Here is a 15,317-nt window from a genome sequence, read left to right as displayed (position 1 = left end):
GTAAGTAACTCAAATTAATTATTTTTCAGAAATATATATTGGAACCTTTCCCACCGTCCCTCATGACTCATGGGACCATGTGACAACAAACCAACCCTTTCGGGTCTCGAACACATGGGACCATGCTCCACGGAAGTCGATAGTCAAGGGATCTTTTTGGTCTGTGCCGATTTCTCCTCATTGGGATTGTATACTTAATCCACTCACATGAGAGGTTATCGGCCATACAACTCAGCTAGATCAAAGCTACTCTCCCGTTCCTGAGGTCTGAACACGGACTCCTCAGGGCCGAAGACCGTTCGCGGCATATAGAGGCTATCAAACATAAACTATCTTAAAGGCCTACAATGAACGGAAGAGGATTCTGGATGCATGTTTTTCGGTATAGATAGGCACGAAATCGTTTAGAACAATTTACTATTCACTCGGTGAAATATACAAAATTTACATACACTCTTGATATTTATTACATAATTGATATAAGCACTCACTTATTTCAGCAGCAGAAAAATCCGTGCTGCTATTGACATCAGCTGTTACCTCCACATTCCACAGACAAAATCTATGTGGACGGCAACGTTAACTGGTACTTTCTCTAATCCAATAAATTTTCCCTTTTGACACAGATGTTAATATCCATATCCCTCTCTACCAAAACAGAGAATAACCGAGAGGTTGTTAATATGATCTCACTTTTTCACATACTATCACTTTGAATTGCTTGTGTCCTATATTGCTTACATAACTATTACATTAGTTTGGATGTATGCTACACAGATTGTTTTGTGTATTATCGCGATTGTTTTGTGCGTGCTATCACCCGGTTTGCCATAAACCACTGAGTACGACATACACAATAAAATGACCCTACCATATTCACAAAAACAAAACAAGCCATGTTTCCCCCAATGCGAGTATTCCATGGGACTGAATCCCGTATTACACATTAGACTCTATTTACACAAAAGAAACATGTCCGCCTTTTTGAATGGTCGGCTAACTTAAAGTATCGATAAAGTAAATATTAAAACATGATTAATCCGAACATTCTGACAATATCAGAAATCCGTCACTAAATCACGGAAAAGAAAATTAACTGGACTCAAGTCTTCCATATAAAATTAAACACAGACTTGAACAAGGAGTTATCATTTGCAATCACTACCAGTGGACTTTCACGAAGTCTAGATTCAAATCGACATCGTTTACAAGTAAACAAAACACTTCCTGGAAAAGAAAAATATCAAACACATGTATCAATAAATACAATGGCTGTAGTTAATCCGTTGTAACCCGCTGTCTTAGCGAGCTGTTGATCCCTGCTGTGCTCACACGAGGTTTGAACCTGAGACTCTGGTCGTCTCCATCCAGGGAGCTGTAATGCAAAACCCTAACTAAGCTGATCATGTCTCGTACCTTAGTTGCTCTCTACATTGTTTTACGGATCAAGGCTAATGGACAGTGTGTAGTATTTACATAAATTTTGTGTCTTCTTTCACACAGTAGAACGCAACATTCTACCAGAACGTTTTCTTAACAAGGCGAGTTCTCTTTCTCTCTGGTCATAAATCAGGACCCCAGTCCGTTCCCCTCTCGCACCACGGCGAGACTAATTCGCCACATTCACAGGCGGCCTTCCAGGAGTCAATAGCATCATTCAATTTAGCTAATGCAGGGTCACCTGCTCAAATTAGCTCATTACGATCCTTATGACCCATAATTATCTATTTATTTCTATTAATCAGCCAGATTATATAAAAAACTCCCTCATTATACTAGCAATTGGGATTTACCCATACATTTCCAATCGTATCCTCATTCACACTTCCAATCGCCTTTCCTCGAAAGACAACGTCTCCTAATTCCACCCGTGTGGGTATGGATTGTGTACCTGGCATAACATTAACTTGCGATATAAACAGATCGGCATGAAATCATCGATCAAAATATGAAAAGAAAATAATAATAATAATAATAATAATAATAATAATAATAATAATAATAATAATAATAATAATCCTCTAACCTGTTGCTTGAAATGTATCGGTATCAAAACACTGATCAAGTTACATTAAGAAAATAATAATAATAATAATAATAATCAAAATTAATTTAAATTATTAAATCCTGCCAAACCACTAACAGACCTTCTACGTGTAACCCCACTAGTGTAGTGGAAGACAGGGGTTCAAACCTCGGCACGTCATTCCTTGAACATCTTCAGTTACAGCCAAAACTTATATTACCATGCAACAAATTCTATTTTTACGAACATAGTGCTGATTCTAGCCCAAGCCTTTCCTTTCATACGGGCACTTGTTGATGACTCTGTCACCTCTCTAATCCCTGCGTAACTTAGGCAATTGCTCCGATGAGATCTACATCATTAATCTACATAGCATTCTACTCCTTTTCCCCCTCAATTCCTTCTCAGCACTAAATAAACAAATTATGATAACATGCAAATATAGCCACTAAAAGGGGTCCCATATTATATACACTAACATAGGATCACTCCCTTCCCATAGCTAATTAATTAAAACCAAAATGAATAAAAGGATTCCCAACCATTCTTAGGCGGATTTAGCCTATTTAATCAATGTTATTAATAACTCTATACCTCATGACTTTTATTTTCAAAGGGAAATACTAGCATTGGAATAGAAAACATAACTTTGTACTCAACGGTTGATGTCTTCGGCCCTATCCGGAAGTTCCGGAGGCCTACCCATGTTGGCTTACTCCATGGGGCTGGATCCTGGAGTCCTGGAGTTCAGAAGTTTCATATCTTGTCTCGCGTAATCCATTTTAGTAGCACACGGATCACTGAAATTAGATTGTAATTTACACAATTTATCGATTTCTTGCTCACGTGTCACCATTCACTCCTACTACTTCGTTGTCTACCCACTGACAGTTACATGGAGATGAATATACCGGCTACTTTCAGCTAGTCTACCTCAATTGCACTGCTAATACGGGCATTCCCAGCATCCGTATGATGCAGAATTTTCTATCCCTATCTTCTGTGTGTTTTAATAGTTCAGGAACACTTCTCACTGCCTGTTACTCAGTTAATAATCTGACCTGCGCTTTGTTCAGAAAACAGCGTAGATTTATACTGTTCTTTGTTCTCCTACAGAAATTCTGCGTACTATCAAGTAGTTGTTATACAAAATCCTACTTCATATTTCCCGAAGTCTTAGTCTACTTTGCAACCGATATCTTAAGTACATCTCATTACCATAATCTTCTGTTGCCTATCACAAATTATAAGCGAAAAAACTGAAAAATTTCACTCCCGCTTTGTTCACATAGTATACAAAGGCGCAGTAATTCGATAGCGAACCGGCTGTCGTTTCCCGTCGAAAGCTCCTCACCGAGTGTTCCAGCTTCCTGGGACTGCAATAACTTATACTGGACCCGGCGGTAGGGGCGGCTAGTGAGTTCATCCCCCACTCTTATTTCGACTGCTCCTGGATAAACCAGCCTGTCGAAATTAGCAATACGCTAGACTGTGTGACTTGGTTATGCACAAGTACGCTATGATATGCGGAGTTGAATATGTTCGGCGGATCTGCAGTAATTAATTAATCAGCTTGGAGGGGTAGTAGGGAGTCCCCGAAGGCATCTGGCTTTTCACTAGGCGTACGTACGCTAACGGAGTTATATAAGTTGTTTACCAACGCCTTTCGCTTGGAGAGTATTTTCTATCAGAACTCCTGACTTTATAATTCCACCAAAATTCAGCACACTGCTCTGACGGGTGCAGTTTTGTTAATCAAGCCTTATTTACGCCGAAAATGCATTAAATTTAGCCCGATCGCTTTGGCATCGCTGTACGCTGGCATTTGTTTTCCAATATGGAGTCGCTAAATAGTGTCCTTCTCCTGCTTCTTCTATGACGTGTGTCTAGTTCGGGGATTCTTTAAGCCACCCAGTAGGCGAGTGGGGCGCCTCTGTGGCGGGCGTCTTATTGCACAACCTGATGCTACTCCCAACATCAACACAAAGAGAGCTTGCTGCCTGCTTCCTTACCAAGCATATCACTTGAAATAAATATTAATTGTGCCGATACGGTCACAATATGGTACAATAAAAAAGGAATTTACCTGTAATGTGTTAATGTAGGCCTAGGCAAATTATAGGGTAACACATTGTAACTTTTTGAAGATAATAATAAATAAAATCATGAATAAAAATATATAAATAAAATTACTCAAACACTTAATAAAATTAATAAGCATAATTAACCGAAATGTCCGTAGTATGGGCGCCAGAGTTCACCATAATGGATCCCTCGAATTTACATAAGAGCATGATAAACTTTATATCCCAGGGCGTGTACATAATGCTGCGTACTGGTACATCTGCTGCAGGCCTTACCTAACCTCCTGAAAACGACTAATTAGGTAGGAACTGCACCTAGGTTCATCAATAACACTGATTCTAAAATAGCTAACTATATTCTGAACAAATTCCGTGCATGAGCACCTCATCAACATACAACATTATACATATAATACACACATAAAATATTGCTGGAAGACTCCATATTTACAACAACAACAATAATGAAAACCGTAGGAAAACGAAAGTGAGAACTAAGCTACCATTTGTAGATAGTCCGATGAACAATGTACATGTATGAAGATAAATACCCTTCACTGTCTCTATATCAATTCGACTTACCGATTCTCATAATCGGCAGTTATCACATCACACAGATACTGTACCTTGTACTACTGTGTTCACATATTTTAACACTTGTTGTAAAGATATATATACACACGTCTGTCGATCCTCAACATAAATTATGGAAAGTCTGAGATAGCTTTCACCAACATATAATGCTAGGCCGCCACAAGTGCTGCAATACTTAATGCGCAAGCACTCTCCACAATCAGCCACTTTCCACGAACATAACAAGACTACGCTCCACGAACGTTTGAAGTCCAGTCCATTGCAGCCGTGTCACTCCAGTACCGTGTATCAGCACCACTTCCTTCCCGTACAGTGCGTCAGTGGTAGTTGTAGTTATCTTCCTTCTCGTTCCTTTACAATCACCTCTACAATCACCCTTACAATGTTCCAGGTTGCCGCCGTATGATCAACCTTTATAGACATCAACATCCCCCTCCTCTCAGATGATACGTCTGGATTGGTGCTTGCCAGCCAATCATGAGTGATCTCTAGTCAAGACCAAGCCCTGAACTACTTCTTCCTCCCAAGACAATAACAGACTCTGGGGTTTGCCTCGGATGAGTCAACGAACTTTCCTAATACAGCAACAAGCTCATCTCATCAGGCTGGGATATATACATGACTCATGAATTTCCCGACACAAGTACATCACAACAAACACTGGGGTAGTCATATGACTCATTCAAATTACCAGAGTTATTAAAGCAATGTTTTCCCACTCGTGCAAAACAAATTACTCATACCTACATATGTGGATATCTTCCAGCTTACCAATATAAATGGCAAAATATACAAATGAAATACTGATAATAATAATAATAATAATAATAATAATAATAATAATAATAATAATAATAAATTGAATACTGACAATAATATCTCTAACTTCTACATATAATTTGGGGGTGTGATATATGTACTATCACAACATCTTTTCATTACTCACAATATCTTATTTTAAGAGAATCGTCAAATATTACTGTATTTACAAATTAATTATAGCATTATTACACAAATCGATAGCCTAGTACTTTCACAGTTTCCATCACATATTATTCACACACATCATGACAATACAGCCCAGTACAATGACGTTAATACCTTCATTCAAATCAAAGATGAATGAGCTGCTACAGACTTGCTGCTAAAAATGTTTTTGCTTTTTCTTGTTCTGGAGGTGATTTTTAACCTTAAAACAATATATCTGTTCAACAAAGTGTTCTGCAAATCATGACAGTCAGGAATATGGCACACATTAACCTCACTTTTTACTCTACATGCAAAATAGTGTACTAAGTTTGCATTTTGAGGTTTTACAATACCTATGTAGTTAGAAAATATCTCTTCTACTTTAAAAATAAATTGAAAAGTAGGTTCATTAGCAAACCATGTGTTATCTTTGAAGCATTTCAGCCTGGTCAGTTTCTCATAAGGTAAGCCGTAGGGTTTCAAACCACCTAAACTTATTAAGCATTTATCACAATGCTCATGGTTTTCACTTATGCTTTTAATAATGTAACCCAATAAACAATACATGCTATTTTGTTCACTTGAGCTCATGACTAATCTCTTAAACACCAAACCCTGTGGTAAGTAAGGTTCATTTGTTACCTTTGAGGGTTCAATATGCTTTATATATTCAAGAAAACCTGCCATTGTTTCTCTGTCATCCTCACTGTAACTTCCTCTGTTTACATCTTTCATTTATTGGGAGAGATAATTAGTTTCAAATTCTGTTTAAATTGTAATGCAGTTGGGACTATCTGCTTTGCCCTAACAAGACTGAAAAGGTTTTCTAAAGAGTCCTGGGTAAACCTGGATGTCAAAATATACTTGTAATTATAATCATTTAACAGAATATTTTGTAAATCTAATATGGATTTAGTACATATCTTAACACCAGTTTGCACTGGTTTCCAAACACCTTTCTTTCCAATTTTAAGTAAGAAAAAAATGTCAATAAACCTTTCCAGAAAGAGGACACTTTCACTATATGATACTATATTATGCTTACTTAAGGCCATAGTTGGACAGCGGGAGGTCAAAATTGCAAACCACTTTTCTACCAAGTCTATAAACCATGCTGTTGTGAAGTAATAAGGTCTGTTTTCTTCCTCTGCTAAGAATTTTAGACTGCTGCTTACTGTGTGATTGATCACATTAGTAGAGGTTGATACCCTCATTTTATTCAAATCTGTAGGAGACAAGTCATTCTCACTTAACTTTGGTGCTAATTTAAAATTGGATCTGTTTTGATGTTTGGCAATCGCCTCTATATGAGAAAAGTTTACCTTACTGGAGATTAAACCAAATTCTTTTACAATGGATTCAGGAACTGTGATTACCTCATTGTTTGCAATCATAGATTTGATATTTTTAAACAAATGTACTGGGTCTGGAATGACATATATTTTTGAAGTTTCATCAACAGGATGGACATATGTATTAACAGTTTCGCAGTAACGACCAGCTTTAACACCTACACTTCTCCAAAAGCCCTGATTTGGTGACCCCATGTCTGATACGATTCCTAATGTGGTAAGACGAATTTCATCCGCCTCTTTTGTAATTTCAGAAACAATACTTACATACACTGCACCATTAGTGCTATCGCATGTTTAATAGCCTACTGTTTGTTTCCATTTACTCGATATGCCACCTAACATGAAGACCAAGGCATGTGTAGCTTCACCTTTATGACCTGGTAATGTAATATCCCCAATAAATTGTTTAGTTGAGATGTCAAATTCATTTCCTGGTACAATAGACATTTCATCAAGTAAAATAACACATTGCCTTTCCTGAGGAGATTTAAAGAGATCGGTTTTTAGTTTTAAGAATTTGAAAACATCATACAAAATTCCTGACTGAAATGGGAGATTCTGAATTTTCCTTCGGACGGTTCTTAAAGAAGGGAGAGGATAATTTTGTTCTAACAACTCTCCATATCCATTCCTTCCACATAAAAACTTTAATTTAAGTGCCTTTTGAATAGTTGTGTTTGACCAACTTGATACTTTTCCCCCTAAAGAGTTTAACTGGTCATCCCCAAACACCTTCTTTTGTGTATTTATCATTTTTTACGTTGTTTCTTTATAAGTTTATTATATTTACTACACCTATTTTTAAGCTTACGGTTCTGTAACAAAAGGTTGTCATACTTATTTTTATACTGTTCAAGCTTACTCTCTAAACACTTCACTTTTTGTCTATCACTTAAAGACAAAAAGAAATATCTGATGCTACAGATTCATCCAATACAGGCACTGGGAATATTTCACTTACATTTCCTGAGGTGTTAATAAGCTGCTTTTTTGGGCTTGGAAGTTTACGAGGTTTGGGAGGATTCCTTTTTATTTTCGGTGGTTCTCGGTGTGAAAAAATTGTTGGAACTGCGTTCCATTTGAGGGCTCTTTTTCCATCTTCCCTCGTTTTTTCCCACATGTCTGCTTCAAAATGAGCCTATAAAAATACGAACAATAGTATATAATGACTAGTTTTCATTTGGCAAATTGGAAGGAAGTACACAAACAAAGGTAATCTCATGAATTTTGTGCCATATTTGGTACTTACCTCGCACAAGAAAGAAGAATTTGTAGGATTCCAACCTTCTCTTCTAACCATAGCACCCCATTGTTTCCTTCGAGATGGGTCCCGCGGAAAAGATTTCATTATAAAATCCTTTTCGGGTCTGTTTGTACATCCATAAGCACAACAGCCAGGCATGTTACTTATTTTGAAATCAGATCACTTAAATCCATAGATGTTCACACGTTTCAAAACTAATAAACCTTCGTAGTTAATAATGAAACATTATCTGTATTATGATAAAATATGTAGTTTAAACTTCACAGAAATGCCGTCAAAGGAGATCTTACACTGTGTAGAATACATATGTTTACGTCAGCTGTCTGAACATTTGGAAAAAACATGGCGGAGCAAATCAGAATGAAGCTCTCGTTGGCCACACTGTACATATAGAGTCACTGTAGACACGTCTTATGGCGACGATGGGATAGGAAAGGCCTAGAGTGGTAAAGAAGCGACCGTGGCCCTAATTAAGGTATACCCCAGCATTTGCCTGGTGTGAAATTGGGAAACCACAGATACTATCTTCAGGGCTGCTGACAGTGGGGCTCGAACCCACTATCTCACGGATGCAAGCTCACAGCTGTACGCCCCTAACCGCACGGCCAACTCGCCCAGCCTTGGATCTTCACGTAATAAGTGAAGTACATGGCAGTTAAATCGGCCGAGCTCGGCGGCCATTTAACTGACTCACCACGGCCTAATGTAATATGTTCGTGATTCGCTGACTTTCTTTTGAAACGTATAAAACTGCATTTATATTGAACAATATGAAATTCTGAAATATCTGCATTTATGTTGGACATTATGAAAATTAGTATTCATTAAATAAAATACACAATCGTCGAACCCTGTACTCACACTTACTTCTTACCTGCTTACTTACACATACGTTATTTGAAGCGCGCCAGCTACCACTCAGTGCAGCAATAATAGAATGAGAATCTTGACTATCTCTAGGGTGTGGGGTAATAAGCTTACTTTTGACAACATACCATATAAGTTCTGGGAAAAGGAGATTGGCGTTCGGTTTCCCATTAATTTTGAGGTTAAGATATTTTACTGCCATTGAAATAAAACTATGAATTCGTTTGATAGAACAAAATACATTCTTTAAATAATATATAAAAAATAGTGAGTCTTGTTGGGATAAAACAGATGAGAATATGAAATTATGACATTGCAACTGAAAGAAACTAGGCATGAATTTGAATTCTTCTTGACCGGACATTTAACAATTTATACGAAATATTTCCCTCACTGATTCACTTGACTGTAAATTCAACACTTTGAGTGTAATTACGACGTAATCCTTTGATCTGGTGTTTACTGTAGATGTGTCACGCCTAACTTGGTGATACATCCTTGTGACTGCTTCTTCTCCACATCATCTGACTTCTTTGTAAGTCAATATGGTATTACCTCATAGCAGGTGGTATCCCTCACTGACTCCATGGTAAGCCCTTGCGTCCGTGTCTTCAACTAAGTGACCGACCAACTTTGGCCTCACTCTCTCAATGACCAATAATTAATGGCTCATTGAGTCTTCTCCATCTCTCGTTCACACTCGTGGACTGACCGACTGAGGCCTCTTCATCTCGTAGACTTCTTCACTGTTCAGCTTCCGTTTAACTAATGACTGACGCTACAATATGCAGCCACCCTTTATAGACGTTGGTTGACACAGCTACGTAATCTCCAGAAATAACAATGACATACTCCCACAACGGCTCAAACTGTTGCATGTAATGGTGACATGCCCTGGGGCTCCCTAAGAAAATCAAAGGAACAGAGCTCAGTGCTAAGTGAGCACGATGACGTAGCCATGACGTAGCAATGACTTGGCAGAATCGCCAGAAGTATTGCACAATGTAACGATGCCACATCCAACATCTGATGTATACAACAATTCCCACTATACATATCTTGAGTGTTATTCTACACATACGTATATATGCATACATTTGACTACAATTATGCAAGCGACAAGCATTGCATAATCGAATTGAATAAGAATGATAATTACAATAATAGTAAAAATATCACAGATAAAATAATAATAATACTGACATAGTAATAATAATAATAATAATAATAATAATAATAATAATAATAATAATAATACAGATAAAATAAAACAAAAAAATACATATATCATCTTGTAACGGGATTTGAACCGTTACATTTCGCCTCCCTCATAAATAAATCGAAGAACAAAGAATCGATTGATTTATGAACAAAATTATATACATAACACTGACACTTTAAATGAGTATACAACAATAATTTTCTTTTTTTACATCCATACATTTTATAAAATATCAAAGGTATGAGAATTTTTCTCGCACATTGTCATCGTAGATAACTGTCCATTGTCCCATTCTCTTTTTCTCTCATACAAATCACAAGAGTATAGCACTTGATTAAACACATAAGGTAAATCTGGGACAGATGCCGCCCCGGTAGAGATGCCGCATACACTGTAGCTAAAGGTTCTCATCGTTACAGCTAGATGGCAATATGTGTGGTTTTTCAGTTTCTAAGGAAGAACTACTGTCTGCGAGTGTGACGAAATGTGCTCGTATATTACGCCAATTATAGCCGATATCATGAGGCGAGTACATGTTTCCTCCTGACAAAGTTTTTGCGTGTGTTAATTTATTGTATATTAAGTTGGCTTCAAATGCTTAAATCAGACGTTTTTAGTACAGTAGACGTCAGAAACATAACTGTAGTTGAGAGTAAGCTAATTTTGGGCCATGATAGCCTTGAGGTATGAAAACAGCAGGGTGCGGCGTCTCTCCCTGATAGTTGGTAGAGTTGCCGCACAAAAATCCGGCTGAGATGCCTCATTGCTATCAGATTCTACAAGCGACCTGGAAACATTCAATACTATTCAGAGTGTACCGGTATTTTATTCGAATATTTTATCGTCTCACGATTTTTGATATACGTAATTTATTTATATTAATTTCATCGGTAACATTATTTTATTATATAAAATTATATTATTTTCAGCAATAAAAATTTGCGACATGCCTGCTCAGTATAAAAGTAAGGGCACTGTTAAAAGACCTCAATGGACACAGGAAAATTTAAGAGAGGCTGTTAAAAGACTGAAAGCCAAGGAAATACTGATCAGGGAGGCAGAATGATACTACAGAATTCCGGAACGAACACTGAAACTTAGAATGCAGTCACGAAATCTGGAAAAGGGCTCGCTGGGTCCAGCAGTTATAGCTACTTCAATAATCACCGAAGTCAAAATGATATTCAAAAAAAGGATGACTGTATCTAGTGTTTGAGTTACAAACAGTGACTGCATGAATCTTGCTCTACATATAACGACTGTTGCAGCAAAATTGCTAGAGAACAAAGTTTTAAGAAACAATCTGTAAAAACTTGTAAGAGGATAAACATCAGTTTTTATTCAAGAATCCTGCCTTAGACATGTTTCCAAATTACTGTGTCAGGACAGAATTCTATTCATTATGATTTTGATGTTTCCTTTATATAACACGAGGGTCCCGTGGTGTAGGGATAGCGTGACTGCCTCTCGCCCAGAGTCTCCGGGTTCGATTCCCGGTCAGGTCAGGATTTTTCTCTCGACCTGAGGGCTGGTTCGAGGTCCACTCAGCCTACTTGATTGGAATTGAGAATTTATCTGACGGTGACATGGCGGCCCCGGTCTCGGAAGGCCAGAATAACGGCCGGGAGGATGCGTCGTGCTGACCACACGGCTCCTCGTAATCTGCAGGCCTTCGGGCTGAGCAGCGGTCGCTGTGCAGGCCAGAGCCCTTTCCAGAGTGTTATGTGCCGTGGGGTTTTATATAACACAGTGAAGAATCTATTGCACATGCACATTTATAGTAAATCGAAATTAAAATATGATTAATTTAATGTTGTAAATTATCAGATAGATTTTTTCCATTGAATGATTATATTATGTGGATATAATTGTCTTGTAGTACGTTCTAGTGTTCGGTTATATTAAAGTTGAAGAAATTGGCTTAAATTTGATTTTGTCATTAATTATTTTACTTGCGGCATCTCTCCCGTGCAAAGTCGGCATCTATACCGGGATCGAGGGAGAGACGCCACAGATGCAACAATTCCTTTGTTCCCTCCTTTCTCCCATTTACTTTCAATTGCCAATATTTTGTTCATCCCTGAACAAATGTACATGTTTTCAAATTATGCTCGATGAATTTGCAACAATTTTTAAAATAAATATACCGAGATATAACAAAAGACATAAAAAGTGCGGCAACTCTCCCGGAATTACCCTACAAATAATTTTAAATGATTACACTACATTCTTCTTTTTTAACATATCAAAACTTTTTGTGAAATATCACTTATATGAGAACTTTTCTTCCATTTTGTCATCACAGATAACTGTCCAATGTCCTGTTCTCCGCTTTGTCACGCAGAACATGACAATGTAGCACTTATTCTTCCAATGCACCAATACGACACTTGGTTCACACGCAAATTCATATATGTTAGTTTTATTTTGCCAGTTTCTCACAAAATTAATCATATTATTACCTCAACAAATCTCACGTGAAGTACTTATTTAAATTCCTAATGTTATAAGTACCGACAATCTTCCCTTCCTGATCTATTAAAGAATATGCACACTTCCCGATACGGTTCACAATAGTGAAATACCCCTGATACAAAAAATAACTTAGACATATTTCCCGCCTCTGCAGATGATGAAAATGGAACTCTGAGTAGCACCTTGTCACCCAAACTGGATCAATTTTGCCCTTGTAAACTTACATATATCAATAAATCACATCCTACTTGGCAACAATAATTAAAAGACCAATACTATGACTACAAGATGGTTCAATTATTCCGTAATCCACCATAATGTTTATTTGTTCTTAGACTTCACTAGCATATTTAAGTCGATTGGGTTGAATGGCCATGTACTACAAAAATTTATGTTCATATACGTATTCTTCCTCACTTAACCACTAAATACATCTCGATGCTTACCTAACATCGAACACAATTACTTCTCCTGTAATTCACTCAAATTATCTCACGTCACTGCCTCATACCGACTATCCCTCGGATACTGGTCGTTATAGACACGTAACACACTTCAACACATTTCCTCTCACTAGGAACACCTTCACTTACCTCTCATATATCTTTAAAGAACACACGTTACCAAACACTTACCTCAGACCATCATAATTAACACGTACTTCTTTGCTAGTTTCCTCCCAGAACAAACATACACTACCTAAATTAAAGTCTACCCTACTTCCATGATTTGCAACCAAGTTAGCCCCTAAAAATAACTGAATACACAAGATCTGGTACAAAAAGGCATAGCTGAAACTTACAATTATCTTCAATTGACTGGTACCGCTATCTTATTTACTCACTGTAACTTACCCAACGGCTGTTATAATACCTAATAGAACCTTCATTTACCTTCTTCGTATCACAATTTCCATCATCGACTGCCTCACTACTTACAGTATATTCTCAGCATTACAAGTACTTACATCACTTACCAGAAAACTTCTTACGTCTAACTTACTGCTACCATTAATTACTTCATTATTTATGACTACGTCATTACTTAAATATCTCACTTAACATTACTTAGGTCACAATCACGCTGTACTCTTAAATCTACTTTCACTAGACAACTACTTATACTACACACCTGTTCAACTTCTACCTTCGGACTGTCCATGTGACTTAATTTATCCGATTCCCTGTGAATCTGAAATACTCTGGCTCGATAACGACACCTCGATAACATTCATATTAAGACTATCATAGTCTCTCTGATAACTCAAATCCGTACGCCTCCCATCTTTCGATTCTCTCTGATTATTCTTCTGACCTTCTCTCTCATAACTCAAATGCATACGTCTCCCATCTTCCGATTCTCTCTGATTACTCTTTAATCTCTCCTAAATTAGACATATTATCCCAGTACACTCGAAACCATATTTTACTTTCACCGATAAAAACATTCGACAAGATTTCCAGCACGTATTCCCATTCAATAACATTATTCGTCAACTTACTTGCAAATCTTTTCTCAACTACTTTTACAAATTCTGTAGTACTGAACTGTTTTCCAGAAAACTTGGTTAAATCACGATCCCTACTGAACGAACCACACGCCACTATCACTTCTCCCGTCATCTCACCTGTACCTTCCTGCCGTATCACTTCCTGGCAACTCAAAATTTCTTCTTCCGCTCCTCTCTCAGCCTTCTCTTCCTCTATTCTCAGTTCTTCCTGCAATTCTTCCTCTCACTCTCTCACCTGCTGTGATAGCATTTCCTGCTCGTTCCGTAGTTCAGTGATCTCCACAAGTTTGCTTTCAATTTGTTCATTACTACTAATCTGTTCCCTCGTATCTTCCCCAACTGCATTATAAATCTTGTCCAATCTTTTCTCGACCCCCTCATGTATTTCTTCCCGATTACTAGATATTTCTGGCAACTTAATACTTACCGGTACGATCTTGTTACTGTGCTTTGTACATATTTCTTTGACTTGTTCGGTCTGAATATGACGACTGCTCCGATTCAACTTCATTTCACCTTCAATTTCAACACACTCTTCATTTGACTTACTTTCTAACTTACATGTTTGCTCTGTTACCTCTATTATCTTAGAATCTATATTACTAATGATCGCACTGTTACTATCAATTAATTCTTCGATTTTACTACTTATAGAGTTAATCTGTTTATTACAGTTTTCATTATTCGTACTAATTAATTCTTTTATCTCTTTATTATTTTCACTACTACTACTACTACTACTAAAATTCTTTCATCTCTTTCTTATTATTTTCGCTACTACTACTAAATAATTCTTTCATCTCTTCCTTACTATTTTCGTTACAACTAATTATTTGTTCCATTTTACTACTTAGAGAGTTGATCTGTAAGTTCGGTAAATTTGGCCATCATCAAATTTATAAAATCTTGGTTCATTCCCCCCGCGACTTCCTTTTGGGTTTCGGCGTGTTT

This window comes from Anabrus simplex, chromosome 2 (assembly GCF_040414725.1).
Source record: "Anabrus simplex isolate iqAnaSimp1 chromosome 2, ASM4041472v1, whole genome shotgun sequence".
NCBI lineage: Eukaryota > Metazoa > Arthropoda > Insecta > Orthoptera > Tettigoniidae > Anabrus > Anabrus simplex.
This window is presented reverse-complemented; position numbering follows the sequence as displayed.